The 17,464-nt window shown below is 42.6% G+C and overlaps 2 pseudogenes; both read left to right on the forward strand.

Annotated features, from left to right (window-relative positions):
- Positions 1-1,172: 1,172 nt before the first annotated feature.
- On the forward strand, positions 1,173-8,981 carry LOC101429750 (ADP-ribosylation factor-like protein 10 pseudogene; annotated as a pseudogene).
- Positions 8,982-14,174: 5,193 nt separating this feature from the next.
- Positions 14,175-16,323, forward strand: LOC101428867 (cytoskeleton-associated protein 2 pseudogene; annotated as a pseudogene).
- Positions 16,324-17,464: the final 1,141 nt, after the last annotated feature.

Here is a 17,464-nt window from a genome sequence, read left to right on the forward strand (position 1 = left end):
GGCATCAACTCTCTGTGTGTGTGGCGCCATTCCTGGGCAGGCTGCACTTTCTTTTGCGTTGGGCAGCTCTCCTTATGGGATACACTCCTTGCGCGTGGGGCTCCCCTACACGGGGACACCCCTGCGTGGCACGGCACTGCTTGTGTGCATCAGCACTGCACATGGGCCAGCTCCACATGGGTCAAGGAGGTCCGGGGTTTGAACCGCAGACCTCCCATGTGGTAGATGGACGCCCTATACACTGGGCCAAGTCCGCTTCCCACAGTTTGAATTTTAAAGGAGTGGGACCAACAGTCAGTTGAGTGAATCCACTTGAACCAAGGAGCGTGAATCTGTAATTAACACTCAGCTTATCACTCTTGCCTAGAGGTTTTTCCAATATTCCAATAACTGGAAGGAATGGCCAGGAAGGTAAGAAAACTATAGGAAGGTGTCACAGAAGCCAGGGAAGTAGAAAGGGTATGATCAGCTGTGCTAAATGCTGCAAGAAGGACAATGAGGAGGACCCAGTAAAGGCCACTGACTAGACTAACTAGAGTCATGGTGACCACTGCCAGATGCAGTTTTGCTGGAGGAGGGTGTGAAGGCCTGGTTGCAGAGGGTTGACCTGTGGTATATGGTGAGAAAGTAGAGGGGGCACTCTGACAAGCAGTTTGATGATGAAGGACAAGAGAAAGAGTTTGAAAGAACAACTGGCAGAAGATAGGTTTCTTTTTTAGGAAAGCAGAATTTGGAGCCAAAGATGGGAAAATATAGAAGAAGAAAGGGAGAAAGGAGATGAGAGGGCAGGGTGCTAGAAGAAGTATTTAGTGAAACACTGGTAAAGGAAGCCCAGCAGCTCTGCCAAGGAGTCTAGTCCTTCCTTGAGGGAACTTGCAAGAGGCTCATGAAAAGGCAGCTTTCACCCAGTACTGAAAGACACTCATCAGCTTTCTACCCTTGCTATACATGGAGCACATGGAGTATCGGTAGGGAGTTTTCCATGGCAGGGAGCAGACATAAAACTCAAATTAGCTTAAGTAAAAAGGAGAATGTTATCTTCTTGTGTCCTCGAAATTCAAACAGGCAATTCCTATCTAAGGCACATCTGAATCCAGAGGACCAAAAGATGTGAACAGGACTCTCTACCTTTCAGCAATGCCTGCCTCTGCTTGTCTTCAATCTTAACCAGGATGGCCACTGGCAGCCTCAGAACCACATCAGCATGCGTGCCCAATCCTGAAGGAAGAGAATATAAGGTCAGTTAAGGGCCAAGGAAGGAGTAGGCACAAAGGTCCTGAAGCAGGAAATAAGTTGATGTGGCCCAGGAAGAGACGGTGGCTGATAGCTGGATGGATGCAAGTAAGGAGGAGAAAGAGGAGAGTTGTAGAAGATGAGTTTGGAGATGTGAGGACAGGTTATGAGGGCCTTGAGGTCCCAGGAATGAGTTGGGATGTTATTAGTGCATTGGAAAGCTACTAAAGTTTTAAGCAGGTCAATGACATTATCTGATTTACATGAAAATATCACTGTCTTTGTGGTTCTCAACTTAATGATGGGGTGAGGTGGGGTGGAGTGGTACCATCCCCCACAGGAGGCGTTTGGGATTGTCACAATGACTTGGGATTTTACTACCATTTAGTGGACAGAGGCCAAAGATGCTTAACATTTTGAGATAGACAGAACAGCTCCAACAATTAAGTTCCAACAATAACTAATGATTAAATAATGCCCCAAAGCCAGTAGCACTTTTGTTGTCAGTTACTGTAGAGAAAATAGACTGTAGCTGGAAAAGAGTAGCCACAAAGATAGGAAGCAGAAGGAGCATTCTAGAGGAGAAATAAGTATGCCTTGGTCTAAGTAGTGGGCAGCAGATGTAGTAAAGTAGATAAAATTTGGAGGCAGAACTCTCAGAACCTGCTGATGGATTGATGTGGGAAAGAGGGAAAGAGATATCAAAGATTACTCTTGGGGGAGCGGACTTGGCCCAGTGGTTAGGGCATCCATCTACCACATGGGAGGTCTGCGGTTCAAACCCCGGGCCTCCTTGACCCATGTGGAGCTGGCCCATGCGCAGTACTGTTGCACGCAAGGAGTGCCGTGCCATGCAGGGGTGTCCCCCGCATAGGAGAGCCCTACGTGCAAGGAGTGTGCCCCGTAAGGAGAGCCGCCCAATGTGAAAGAAAGTGCGGCCTACCTAAGAAAGGTGCCACCCACACAGAGAGCTGACACAACAAGATGACACAACAAAAAGAAACACAGATTCCCCTGCCGCTGACAACAGCAGAAGTGGACAAAGAAGACACAGCAAATAGACACAGAGAACAAACAACCAGAGGTGGGGTGGGGGTGGGGTGGAGGTGGGGTAGAAATAAATAAATAAATAAATCTTAATTTAAAAATAAAAGGATTACTCTTGGATTTGTGGATTTCCTAAGTTGCATTTACTAAGGCAGAGAGCTTTGGTTCATTTATTTGAGTTCCTGCAAGCTGCTCTCTATTTTGAAATTGCTCAGTTTAGTTTTCTATGTTTGGCTAACTCATGCCTTGGTCTCTTGCCTCTCAATGAAGCAATGAGGTCTAACAGACCTGCATGACCTGGACCCAGCAGCTTCACTTTCCACCTCTCCCTGCCTGCCCACATGGAGGTGTCTGGAGGACTAAATGAGAGATAGATGCATACACAAAGAAACTTCCTGACACATTTTAAGTTCTCAGTAAGTGCCTTCCTTCTTTGTCTCCTCTTCCTGTCATCTAGCAGCTTTAGAAGTTTGTGTCCTTTTCTGTGGTGGTATGGAGCTTTACGTACTCCCAGAAAAACATGTTCTTAAACTTAATCCATGGCAGGTGTGAACTCATTCTAAGTAGGACCTTTAGATGGGTTACTTCAGTTTAAGTATGGCCCACCTCAAACAGGATGGACCTTAATCCTATTACTGGAGTCCTTTATAAGCAGAATGAAATTCAGGCAGGCTGAGAGAAAATCATAGGACGTAAGAAGCTGAAATTCAACAAAAACTGGAAGAGAATCGAGAGGCCAGGAGAGACCACCATGTGCATTGCCACATGGCAGGAGAGCCAAGGACCAATAACATTCAGAGAAAGGGGAAATGAACAAATATGTGGAAATTAAGCAACATATTGTAAACAACCAGTGGTTAAAGAGGAAATCAGAAACATAATCAGGAAATATCTTGAGGCAAATGAAAATGAACCTACAACATACCAAAACTTATGGGAATTAGCAAAGGCTGTGCTGGGAAGGAAATTTACAGCTCTAAATTTAAAAAGAAGAGCTCTCTGCCTGGAGGAGCCCACACCAGATCTCAGTGTGTATTTCCATCTCTCTCTCCCATTTTTTCAGCGAGCTCTGTTCTTTTCCCCCATTTTCCAATAAATTCTTTTTACTGGCCTAACAGGAAGGAAAGGAGGAAGTGAGGAAGGGAGGAAGGGAGGAAGGGAGGAAGGGAGGAAGATTCAAATTAGAGACCTAAGCTCAAAACTGGAAGAATTAGAAAAAGAAGAGCAGAAGGAAGAAAATGCAAAAGATTAGAGTGGAGATAAATGAAGTTGAAAAAAACACACAACAAAAATAAAGAGAAACAAGAAAATCAAAAGTTGATTCTTTGAAAATATCGATAAATTTGACAAACCTTTTGTTAGACTAGCAAAGAAAAAAAAAGAAGATACAAATAACTAAAATCAGAAAAGGAGGACATTACTACCAATCCTGCTGAAATAAAAAGGACCATAAAATGACACTATGAACAACTGTTTGCCAATAAATTAAATAACCTAGATGAAATGGACAAATTTTTAGTAACACAAAAATGGCCTACATTGACTCAAAAAGAAATAGAAGATCTCAACAAACCAATTACTAGTAAAGAGATTGAATAAGTAATCAAAAACCTCCCAACAAAGAGAAGCCCAGGACCAGATGGCTTCAAAGGGAAATTCTAACAAATATTCCAAGAAGACTTAACTCCAATTCTGCTCAAACTCTTTCAAAAAATTGAATAGGAGGGAACACTTCCTAATTCATTCTATGAGGCCAACATCACCCTCATATCAAAGCCAGATAAAAATACCACAAGAAAAGAAAACTACAGACCAATCCTCTTATAAATATAGATGCAAAAATCTTCAGCAAAATACTAGCAAACCAAATCCAAGAGCATATTAAAAGACTCACGCACAATGATCAAGCAGGATTTATCCCTGGTATGCAAGGTTGGTTCAACATAAGAAAATCAATCAATGTAATAAACCACGTTGACAGAATAAAGAACAAAAAAACACACAATCATCTCAATAAATAAAGAAAAGGCATTTGACAAAACCCAGGACCCTTCTTGATAAAAACACTTATAACACCAGGAAAAGAAGAAAATTTCCTTAACATGAAAAAAGGCATATATGAAATGCCCACAGCTAACATCCTACTTAATGGTGAAAGACTGAAAATTTTCTAAGATCAAGAACAAGGCAAAGATATCCTCTGTCACTACTGTTAAAAAAACAATGTACTGGAAGTGCTTGCCAGAGCAATTAAGTAAGAAAAAGAAATAAAAGGCATCTAAGTTGGACACAAAGATGTAAAACTTCCCCTATTTGCAGATGATATGATCCTATATACAGAAAATCCTGAAAAATCCACAAAAAAGCTCTTAGAGCTAATTAATAAATGAACTCAGCAAAGTGTGGGGTACAAGATCAACACCCCAAAATCAGTAGTTTCTATGCACAAGCAATGAACAACTGGAAGAAGAAATCCAGAAAAGAATTCCATTCACAATAGCAACTAAAAGAATAAAATATGTAGAAATAAATCTAACCAAGGATGTAAAGGACTTGTACACATAAAATTATAAAATATTACTAAAAGAAATCAAAGAAGACCTAAATAAATGGAAGAATAATCTGTGTTCATGAATTGGAAGGCTAAGTATCATTAAGATCTCAATCCTACCCAAAGCAATTTATAGACTCAATGCAATCCCAATCAAAATTCCAGCAACCTTCTTTGCAGACAAGGAAAAGTCAATCATCAAATTTATATGAAAGAGCAAGGGGCCCAGATAGCTAAAGCCATCTTGAAAAACAAGAATGAATTTGGAGGACTCACATGTCCCGAACTTAAAACTTATTACAAAGCTGCAGGAATCAAAACATCATTGGGAAGCGGATGTGTCTGTGTACCACATGGAGGGTCCTGGTTTTGATCACCAGGGCCTCCTGAACCATGTGGTAGGCTGGCCCATGTGCAGTGCTGCCGCACGCAAGGAGTGCTGTGCCACGCAGGGGCGCCCTCGCGTAGGGGAGCTCCACACACAAGAAGTGTGCCCCGCAAGGAGAGCCGCCTGTGAAAAAAGTGCAGCCCACCCAGGAGTGGCATCATATACATGGAGAGCTGACGCAGCAAGATGACACAACAAAAAAGAGATGCAGTTTCCCAGTGCCGCCAGATAATAAGCGGATGCAGAAGAACACACAGTGAATGAACACAGAGAGCAGACAGTGGTGGGGGGGACGGGGAGAGAAATAAAAAAAAAATAATAATAAATCTAAAAAAAAATCATGGTACTGGCACAAGGACAGACATATTGTCCAAAGGAATCAAATTGCAAGTTCTGAAATTAACTGTGAAATTTATGGCCAAACTGATTTTTGACAAGGTGGCAAAGAATACTGAACTGGAAAAGAACAGTCTCTTCAACAAATGGTGCTGGGAAAACTGTATCTCCATTTGCAAAAAGAAAAAAAAGGAGGACCTCAATCTTATGCCATATATGAAAATCAGCTCAAAATGGATGAAAGACCTAATAAAAGCTATTTTAAAGAACAAGTGAAAAATAACAAATGTTGGAGAGGATGAGAAGAAATAGGAAAACTTATTCATTGCTGGTGGCAATGTAAAATGGTACAGTCACTGTGGAAGACAGTTTGGCAGTTAGTCAGAAAGTTAAGTGCAGAACTACCAAATGACCTGGCAATCTCACTACTGGGTATATGCCCAAAAGAATTGAAAGCAGGGACATGAACAGACATTTGCACACCAGTGTTCATAGTGACATTATTCACAATTGCCAAAAGACAGAAGCAACCCAAGTGTCCATCAACCAATGAATGGATAAATAAAATTTGGTATGTACTTACAATGGAATATTATTCAGCTGTGAAAAGGAATGACGTTCTGATACATGTAACATGGATGAGTGAAACAAGCCAGAACACAAAACAGCAACTACTGTATGAGCTCACTGATTTTAAACAACTAGAATATGTGAACTCACAGAGTCAGAATCTAGAATATAGGTTACTAGGGGACAGGTAGAATAGGGACTGGGAAATCTATGCTTAAAATGTACAGGGTTCCAATGTGGAATAATGGAAATGTTTTGGTAATGGATGATGGTGATGGTCGCACAACATTGTGAACACAGTTAACAGCCCTGAAAAATCTATCAGAATATGATTAAAACGGGGCATGTTAGAGTGTATATATGGTAACAGAATAAAAATTTTTTAAAAATCCATGGAATTACACAAAAAATGGATTTTAATTAATAGCATAATTTTAAAAATGTGCTATATTGTGCAATGTTTCAAACCAATGCAAGGTATTGGTGGTGGAACACTGTATTATTAGCGGAACATCCTAGGTTTTTGGATTTCTAGGTTCTTGGCTTCATCGCAAGAAAGAATTCAGAGATGTGCCAGTTTGAGGCCAGTAAAAAGAGTTTATGAAGAAACAAGAAAAAGGAAAAATACACACCCAAGACATGGGTGCAGATGTGCCACAGATGCACCAGGGGCAGGTTTTTTTTCCTTTTTTAGGAGGTACCAAGTATTGAACCTGGGACCTTACACACAGGAAGCAAGCACTCAAACCACTGAGCTACACCTGCTCCCAAGGGGCCAGGCCTTTGTAAGGCCTTTCCTCCTTCCCCTTTACCATACTAAGGCATGGGTTGGGAAAAAGAGGTGTGATATTGGGGCATTTTCAGGACTTGGATTTTCCTGAATGATATTGCAGGGATAGATGCAGGACATTATATATCCTGCCATAACCTACTGAATGGACTGGGAGAGAGTGTAAACTACAATGTGAACTATAATCCATGCCGTGGAGCAGTGCTCCAAAGTGTACTCATCAAATGCAATGAACGTGCCACTCCAATGGAAGAAGTTGTCGATGTGGGGAGTGGGGTATATGGGAATCTCTTATATTTTTCAATGTAACATTTTGTGTGATCTATGTATCTTTACAAAAAAAAAAAAGGTAATAAAAAAAAAGGCAGGATCTCAGCTATTTGTTGTCCTGATTGGTTGCCTTTCTACCTTAATTTGTTAGCTTACAGGGAATGAATATGGAGGCCTTTCTGTTGGGAGTTACCCAGGGCATCTTTTGAGCCCGGAAATTTCAAAAGGGGCCTTGTGACCAGGGCATTTGGCAGCCTTTTCAGCTGTAATGGTTACAAGAGGCTGTCTCTCTCCCGTCGCGGGGTTTTGGGGGGCTGGAGAACACGGGTGCCTTGTTGCTGTGTTCTGACCATCCGGGTCTGCTGTTATGGTTTTATTCTGACAGGCTGCTTTCCCTGTTTCCTACACTAACCTGCCTCAGTATGGGAATCCTGTATTTATGCTTGATTGTTCTGTAAACTCACAACTTCTCTAATAAAAAAATTTTTGAGAAAAAATATATTAATAAAATAAATAATATTTCATACATCTGTGTATGTGTATATATAGACAAACATGAAAATTACAATGTAACAGGAAATACTAATGTATAAAATATTAATAGTGGTTACATCTATGTTAGGGTATAACATAGAGTTGTTTTTCTTTCTTTATTTACTTTTCTGTATTTCCCAAAGTTTTTATAAGGCTCATATTTTATTTGTGTAGAGAAACATTTTTGTTTTATTTTGTTCACCTAGAAAATATTATAGCAAAGTTTTCCTGTAAAGGATCAGATAGTAAACATTTTTGGTTTTGTGGGTCACACAGCCTCTGTCTCCACCGCTCAACTCTGCTGTTGTGGCAAGAAAGCAGCCAGTAGACAGGACATGACCCTGCTCCCCAAAAAAGTTCATTTACAAAATTAGGCAATGAGCTGGATTTGACCCACAGGCCCTAGTCTGGCAAACTGTGTCTCTAACAGGAGAAATAATGACATATACGGCAAAGAATGGTGGTCAAAAAGTGGGGCAGGACGGAGGGGCCATCTCCGACAGGCGGGCTCCTCCCGCGCAGCCTGCACCCACGGCCCTCGCCCGGCCGCTGAGCCCCCCGGGCCGCTGAGCCCCCCGGTGCTGGCGCGGGGCGCTCTGCACCTTTTGAAAGGCCTACTCCGGGTGCGGCCCGGAGCGGCGCTGGCATCCGGGCGAGGCCTGGTGGTGTGCGGAGACTGCCAGCCTCCCTGAGGGGGCGCACGGGAGAGGGACGAGAAGGACGCGGAGAATGAGGCGGGCGAGGAGCTGGTGCTGGAGCAGCTGGAGCAGTGGGAGGTGCTGGCGCTGGGGCCCGATGGCTCCGGAAAAATCCCGTTCCTGCACGTGCTTTACCGGAAACCACCCGCGGAAGTCCACATCCCCGCCTGGGGCTTCAACTCCACGAGGCTGCCCACCAAAGACTTGTTCAAGGTGGACCTGCTAGAGATTGGTGTCAGCCAGAAGCTGAGCTTCCACTAGAAGGAGTTTGTGAATGAGGTGGATGCTGGTGTTGTGGTGGATTCTGCTGAGGGCCTCCGGCTGCCCTGGGCCCAACAGGAGCCGCACAAGCTGCTGGATAAGGACCCTCTCCTGCCGGTCAGTGTGGTGGCCATGAGGGAGGCCATGCGTGTGGTGGAGCTGTGGTGGGAGCTGGGCCTGCAGGCTGTCCACAGCCAGCCGGAGCTCTTCCTCCTGGCAGCCAGTGTTGCTCCCTCAGGGCCTGGCTTTCACAAACCTGGCACCGTGCACATCCAGAGGCTGCTCTTGGAACTTCTCTCCTAGACTGCAGCCCACCTGTCCACCTCCCACCTCTGGGGACTGCAGGTTGCTGCTCCTGCATATTCATCACCAGTCCAGACTGAGCAGGAGCCACTTCCCATCTCTCCAGAGGAGGGCCTGCGCAGGACCAAGAACTGCACAGAAACCTTCCTGATGAAGTCACTGAGGCTGAAGCAGGAAGCTGGGTGAAGCAGAGGGTGGCAGGATCGTGTCTAGCCCATTCCAGACTGGAATGGGGATCCTGGATCCATCACACTCTGTGGTGGTTAGGCTAATGTGTCAACTTGACCAAGTAATTGTTTGGTCAAGCAAGCCCTGGGCTAACTGTAATACAAGGACATTTGTGGGCTTAAGTCATCAGTGAGTTTACTGCACAGAGAGCTGATTACATCTTCATCAACTAGGGAGATTGCCATCAACAATAAGTGACATTTTATCCAATCAGTTGAATGCCTTAAAAGAGGAAGTGAGTTCTGCATTCAGACAGAATTTCCTAGCTCGTCTTTGGACAGCCAACGTCCCCCAGAAACTCATCAAGGACCTTCATCGGACTTTCATTGGAGCCCCTGGATTGCAGCCTACCTGCGGAACCTGGACTTGTGCATTCCCATGGTCACGTGAGAAGCTCTTATAAAATCACATACTATTTATGGATATCTCCTGTTGATTCTGTCCCCAAGAGAGCCCTGACTAATACAACCCCCTTCTTTTATCTGCACAGTGAGATGCTCAGTAGGTTTGGCCCTAACCCAAATGTAGGTCCCAGTAGTTGAAGGACCAGTATAGGTGTCAGAAGTACTCCAGGAGCCTCAAGGTCTCCCAATCTAACCTGTTTTTGCCTGATGACTTCGTGCCCTTCTCATCTGGGCAGGTTCTGGGCCATCCCCAGTGAGCCCATGTCTCCCAGTCCAGCATTGTGCTACAGCCCTAGCCCTGCCTAATTGGCTTGTGGCCTTGTGCAATTTCTTTACCTCTGCACCCTGGGCTGTCATGAATAAAGAAGGTGATTTCCATGGTCTTCTATTTTAGAGATGCATTTCCCAGTCCTGGAGATAAGAAGAAAAGGAAACATCCAACGCAGCTTGCTTTTCAGTTGAGAATAGAGATTATGTACCTTTGTTTCATTTGACATGTACTCAATGTGTTTTAGCTCCATAATATGGCCAGGCTCAGGGGAGGTGATGGGTGGGCGGGTGGGGTTCTATGAGTAAGAATTAAGTATGAGAATTGGAAAAGTGGCCTACTGTGCTCTTGGGCTGTGGTTATATCAGAATAGGATCAAACTGTTCTTTTAAGTTCTGTTTAACGTTTTACATTAGGAAATGATTTATCTGCTTTTATCTAATAATTTTAAGGCATGATGGGTGTAGAGTGGACTTTGAAACTTTGCTGGCAACTTTTCATTTTGACATTGGAAAGGTAAGCCACTATGCCCTCGTTCTGTTAACTCCACTTTGTTCCCAGTTACCTTTGGAACCAGCATTAATTGTTGAGGGGCTCTTTACTACCAACAAAGACCTGGCTTTGGTCTGAGGAGTATCATTCTGTAGTATAATTTTTATAAAGTCCTCATTGGGAGGATGGGAACTTGAGGAATACAAAGTTTAGCTATGTCTGCTTGAGTTACTTTTATTAGCAACCCCTCAGAATGCACAGGTCCCAGGAGCTCACTGCTAGACAAGTACCACAGAGTGCGACTGAGTGTCCCAAGGGCCACTCCTCTCTCATACTTGTACCGAACATAGGAACTCTGCTGAATTGCAGGTCTGCCTCACGCATTCGTGGCTGACAGCTGCTCTTTGGTGGGACTACTAGCCCATCACCCAGGCAGCTCAAACTGTGCTTGTCTGCTCTGGTCTCTAACAGGAGAGGGCAGGAGTGATGAGGATATTGCTAACCAGGACTAGATGGGGAGAAGTTAGGGGGCAGGTCTATCTTAAGAACCTCAATTCTCTGGCCTCCTGAATGTTGCTTTCTGATTCAGGAGCCCAGATCACCTGCTCTTCTTGGGAATCAGCCCAGTTACCTAGAGCTGCTCATCTCAAAGCGATGTCCCTGATTCAGCCTGGGTGACAGTGTTCTCCCCGTTGTCCCAACCCTATAGCTCCCAACCTAACTGAGCTTGGGAACAGAGGCTTAATGTCTGGACAGCTATCATGTTCTAGTGAAGAGGGCTGGAGCAAGACTTTGGGTCTAAGATCATGGGTGAGCACTGACCATACAGAGTGTCCACTCTTCACACAGAAGGGAAGTGCCACAATCTGCTTACCTGTTGAAGGTGAGCTTGAATCACTTGCCCTAGCACTGGGGGGTATAGGTATGGGTATTTGTTCTTAAGAATTATTTAAACAAAACCATGGCTTCTGATTTTCCATTCTTTAACCTGTTTCCATCCCCATGAGGAGCAGCCAGTCTACCCAGAATTTGCACAATTGAACAGTCTGAGCAAGGAACCCTTTCTTGGGTGAGAGGGCTCCTGAGGCTGCTGGGACCACCACCTGGACTGGCTGCCCATCCCCAGAAGTCATCTCTGGTAACTCGCAGTTTTGAGGCTTGTGCTGAAGAAATGGTGTTCAGCTAGAGACTGGAAGAGGTGGTGAATTAGTCTGTCCGCAGCCTCATGGTCTTTTGCGGAGAGGTGCTGATGGGAACCTGACAGCTTGCCTGTCCACCTAGTGAAACACCACAGTCTCTGGAAAATGTCTCCGCTGACCTTTAGAAAGCATGCTGTCCTTAACCATAGTTTAGGTAGGAATCGCCAGCACTTCAAATCAGCTGCTGAAACTGGCCTGTAGTTCCTTGTACAGCTGCCCCAGATGTCATACTTGAAGGCTGAGTGTACTGCACTCTCACAACTGCTTTCTGGCTCTCATCTTCTCAGAGGTTGGAAAGCACTTTGAATATAATGTTCTTTTTAGTAGTAATGAAAAGGGGAACATCCACTTTTCCTCAGCTGTTGCCTCTGGGGGGATGTGCCCATTAAGGCACAAGAGAAAGGACCTAGAGCCCAATCCTTATGCCAAGAACAAAGTGCATAAAATGGGATATAAGTGGAAGTTTGAGATACAAAATAAATGTGAACAGCTCTGAAAAAAAAAAAGTGGGGCAGTTCCATGTGGAGCTGGGTACCAGTGTCTGGAGTCAAGGTGATCAAGCAAGCTAGGGTATTGACAATCAGGATGATGAATTCACCTGAACTATGTGAGGGGCAAGTGGGGGCAGGAGTGTAAGCCAGGGGCTAAAGACTTCAGCAGCTGAGGTGGCAGGAAGGGGAGGCATGGCCCTCAAAGAAGCAGGTTTTTATGCAAACACAGAGGACTAACATCCTAGAAATAATATTGGGAAATGGGGAGGATGCTGACATTACCTACTACTCCTAAGCATCCATTCCAAAGTTTTTATAGAGGTGTTATATTGTGGGGAAAAGTTAGGAATCCTTTGAGCCCAGAAAATGACTAGGATGGGTAGGCTTGTTTACTATGGAGTGGGAATTTCAGAAGGCACAGTGGAAAGATTTGGGCAAAAGAGTCATTCTTTTTTTTTTTTTTTTAGTGATTGTACTGACTTTATTACCTTTGCTAAGTCATTTTATCTTCTTCACATTCGATGCAAAGAAATGAAACTTAATATGGAGAAAAATATGTCCTCATTATTATTCACAATAAAAAGGGTCTGCTCAACTCTGAAGGTCTGGGAGAATTATACACTAGGGATCACTTAATGGCTTAAGTGGAGCAACATATCATTTTGATTCTGATCTACTGAAGAGAATCTTAAGCATATTTGGTGACTGAACTAACTCCATGGGAGCTGACATAGACAGAACCATTTTTGTAGTGTCCCCAGACCTCACTAAATAAGAAAAGACCCTACACAAGGAAATGAAACAATCTGTCCAGAAATTATGTCTATAGGCTCTTTCTTAGCATAAGGTGGGAAAGGGGCCCTTTCTTGAGTACATGGATATAAGTATTATTGTGGTCTAAAGATTGCTGGGTTGATAATGTGTCTAGCATAATGAAGATAAGATACACATTGAATCCACTGCCAGAGTAAGAAATTTCCACAACTTGTCTCAATTCTTCAAACAATGGAGCAATTTCCTTTTCTAGATTGACAATTAGTCCCGTGTTGGCATTGCTGTTGGCTATGAAACTCACCACCAAAGGTAAAGGATTAAATTGAACCACCTGGTAGGTGTTATAGTAACAGATAATACTTCTGTCTTTTTGAAATTCCAAGTTTGCTCCCTTGGTCTATTGCAAAGGCAAAAGTAGATAAGAAACCAGGTCTTAAAGCATGTTCTCAGGCATTATTATTATTAATAACTGGTACTCCATCTCTATCTGACAGAACAATACCATGGAGCCCTTCAACACTTGGTAATTTTTTATACAGGAATCGTGTCAGGCATTATGCCATGACGAACGCCTTTCTTCTGCACACTCAGTCTCCACGGCCTGGACTTCGGTTCCTGGGGCTGTCCAGTTTTTCCCAGTTGTCACTTCAGGAATAGCTTCAAAGACAGGATCCTCTACAAGCCACCATCACATGATTCGTGACCTCATCAGAGTTCCAGGAAGCACCTCCTATGCTTCCGACACCAGGTGATGCAGCAAAAGAGTCATCCTTGAGGATGCAGCAGTTCAAGGGAGAGGATGTGGAGACACAAAGGGGATTACACTGCTGAGAGAGGACAGATAACCAAAGGGGTTTGATCTGGGACATGTGAGGTGGCCCGGCCTAGTCTCTGGAATTATTAGGTAGCAGTCTGCATTGATTATAGTTTGGTGATTCAGATCAAGGACAGACAATGAGATGAATTAATTCGCAGGCCCTCAATTGAGGAAACATCATCTCTGCAGGACAGGAGGCCTTTCTAACTCCCTGCCCCCTCCACCCCGCGCCAAGCTTATCTCATGAAAGCCCATACATGACTATGTTGTCTTAGGTCTTCATTGGGACAAGTCATGTATAGAACTAGATTGGGTAATAATGTTTTTGTCATCTCCACTGCATCCTCTGTTGCATTCCCCATAGCACCTAGTCCTAACTTTCTTATTCACTTCAATACCTCTTGATGTACTTCACAAAGGAAGAACTCAACAGGTAAGGAAAGAAAGAAGGAAGGACTTCCTAACGGATGCTCTCTTCCCCAGCTTCTCCTTCTCCAACTGTCCTGTATAAGCCTGCCAGATGCCATGCACGAAGTCAAGGTCATGGCAATTTCCTAATCAAATCCAAGGGGGCATCTGGCAGGTTGTATGTACAGCAGTCCAAGTGGCAGAGCCAGACACCCTGGCTACTGTGAGCCTCCTGGCCGTGCCCTGGAATCTGCAGCTGCTGCCGAGTCAGAGGGCCCAGGCTGCATTCAGAGAGCAAAGAAGACAAAATTTCAAGGAACATCTATTAGAAAGAAAAATACTTTTTGCATCCAAACAGGAAGATAAGATATTATCCAGTAGAGACTGGAGAATGGTGACATCTGAATGCCGGGTCCAAGCAGGGACAAAGACTCTGAAACTTAAAAATGGCTGATAAAGAAAATGTCAATAGACCTATAGAAAGCAAAAATAATATAAGGATGGAAAAAAAGTTGCATTCCTTTAAAACCTATTGAATTAACCAATTCAACTATAATAGTCAATTCACGTAATTTTGAATAATCAAACTCTTCAGTTGTTGCCAAATAAAGATGATTCCCCAAATCAATGTATGGCATTTAGCCAGGCATTTAACTTTTTAAAATATGGTAAAAAAAAAAAAATACCCAAATGACTACAGAAAAACTGAAGTAAGAAGCTAACATGCCCAAGAAACCTGTGCTTAGATCTTATCGTGGCCAAATTGTTCAGTCTAAAGTTAATTCTTTTAGAAAGCCTCTGCAAGTCAAAGATGAGAATTCTGCAACAACCAAGAAACTTTCAAATACTATCTCTGAAGCCACAGAGCCTTAACCTATAAATGTCAGCAGTGTAACAGTGAAAAGTGATAATGCCTCAAACATAACTACCACTAAATTTGTGAGCACTGAATCTCAGGACAGATAATATACGTAACCTCCTATTAGAAATCACATGAGAATATCCAGGACAAGATGAAAGTGGGCATCAATAAAACCTGCCAATATTTCAACCCAGGAAGGGCCTACTAGAAAAGGATTACTATAATTAAAAACAGGTTTATCTAGTGTCAAAATTAGTTCTTCTCTGGACATAAAAAGAAGTGAGACATTATCAAGAAGCAGAGCTTCTGAAATTATAACCAGGCTTGCTTCATCTTCTAACACCAAACAGATAGTAAAGTAAAAAACCATCGACCAATTCTAGCAGTGGAAGAACTTTTATCACTGATGTAGAGACAGTGGCCACTGAAGGTTCTGAGGGGAGGGAGAAAGAAAAATAGGTGTAATTTGGGGACATTTTCGGGACTTGGGAGTTATCCTAAATGACATTGCAATGACAGATACAGGCCATTATATATCTTGTAATAACTTACAAAAATATGCAGCAGAGAGTGTAAACTACAATGTAAATTATAATCCACACTTAGTGGCAGTGCTCCAAAATGTGTTCATCACTTGTAACAAATGTACCACCCTAATGAAGGATGTTGTTAATGTGGGAAAATGTGGGAAGGGTAGGGAGCAGGGCATATGGGAGCCCCCTATATTTTTTATGTAACATTTATGTAATCTGAGTATCTTTTAAAAATAAAAAATGGAAACAAAAAAAAAGCATAAACCATAATATAATCTATGGACCATGGTTAGTAACAATGCTTCAATACATGCTCATCAATTGTAACAAATGTAGCACACTAATGAAAGAGGTTGTTAATGGTGGAAAATGCTGGAGGGAGAGGGGATGGGGTATATGGGAATCCCCTATATTTTTGATGTAACATTTATGTAATCTAAAGCTTCTTTAAAAATTAAAATAATAAAAAACCAAAAAAATGGAAAACATTGACCAGCAAAGACATACAATAGCAAAAGCAACACTGATGGATTGGATCAGCCCAAAGAAATCGTAGAAGGGAGAAAAATTGGTCTGAGTGGAAAGCAAAGGAAGAGTACTTAAAAGGCCTCCTAGCTCCATACTCACACAGCTTGAGCCTGAAGGACAAAATGAAAAGCCAGTTGTGTTTTTCTGTACTACCATGGCAGAAGATGAACAAAGACTATTTACTGAAAAAGTACACCTTTTCCAAATGCTTGAACTTGATTAATGAGGGATGCCAAAAAGAAGAAATATTGGCAACATGGGATGATCTGGTTAAAAATATGCCATACTTACAAAGCAGATGCAATTTGATAAAACAAATTCTGCATTTGAAAAGCTGAAGTTTCTAACACTAGTGTTAGAAACACTAGTGTTGTCCTTCCTGAGCTCCACTTCATTTTTCATCTCTTTACCTTACTTGTTCTTTCATAGCACTTGGACTGTTGATGATCCTACTCATCCCCTTTCAACTTCAGGTTCCTATCTCTAAACCCTATTATACACTCCACTTGGAGATCCATCTGGCCCTTCAAATTTAACAGTCCCAAATTCAGTTCTCCATCTATCTCCCACCCTCCCAAATCTTCTCCACTCCTATAATGGCACCACAATCACTCCACCTGATCACTATGTAGTCATTCTTTTTTTAAAAAATATATTTTTATTACAGAAGTTGTGAACTTGCAAAACAATCACACACATGTGCAGAACTCCCACACAATACCCCTCCATCAACACACCACACCGTTGTGGAACATTTGCTACAGATCATGAAATAATATCATCCGCTAATACTACTAACTATGGTCCATAGCATATACTTGACATATTTTTTCCATCCCCCCCCCCCCCCCCCATTACCAACACAGTACATCTTTGGTATTGAAGCAAGAATATTACAGTATTGCTGTTAACTACAGTCCATAGATTACATTAATTGTGTTTCTCCCATGCTTTTCCACATTCCCACCACCTTGCAATAGCTATATATAGCCATTCCAGTTCACCAAAGGACACTCTTGCATTTGTGCTATTAACCACAGTTATCATCTACATCTGCATTCACCATATTATTCAATCCCCAGATTATTCTCCATCTTTCTTTCAGTTGACATGTACATCCCCAGACTACCACCTACAACCACAATCCCATTTATAAACCAGCTTTGTTAGTTCTACACACTATAATGTGTTACCATCAACTCTATCCATTTTCACACTTTGACACTCAAGTTAATTAAAACTTATACATACATTAAGCATCAGTACTCCTTCACAGCCCTCCTCTTATCTCCTAATAACCTTTACTCTAGGCTTTAACTGCATGTATTTTTTCTTCATATTTAGTTCATATTAGTGAGACCATGCAATATTTGTCCTTTTGTGTCTGGCTTATTTCACTTAGCATAATGTTTGCAAGATTCATCCATGTTATAATATGTGTCAGAATTTCATTTCTTCTTAGTGATGCATAGTTATTCC

Source organism: Dasypus novemcinctus, chromosome 4 (assembly GCF_030445035.2).
Source record: "Dasypus novemcinctus isolate mDasNov1 chromosome 4, mDasNov1.1.hap2, whole genome shotgun sequence".
Classification (NCBI taxonomy): Eukaryota; Metazoa; Chordata; class Mammalia; order Cingulata; family Dasypodidae; genus Dasypus; species Dasypus novemcinctus.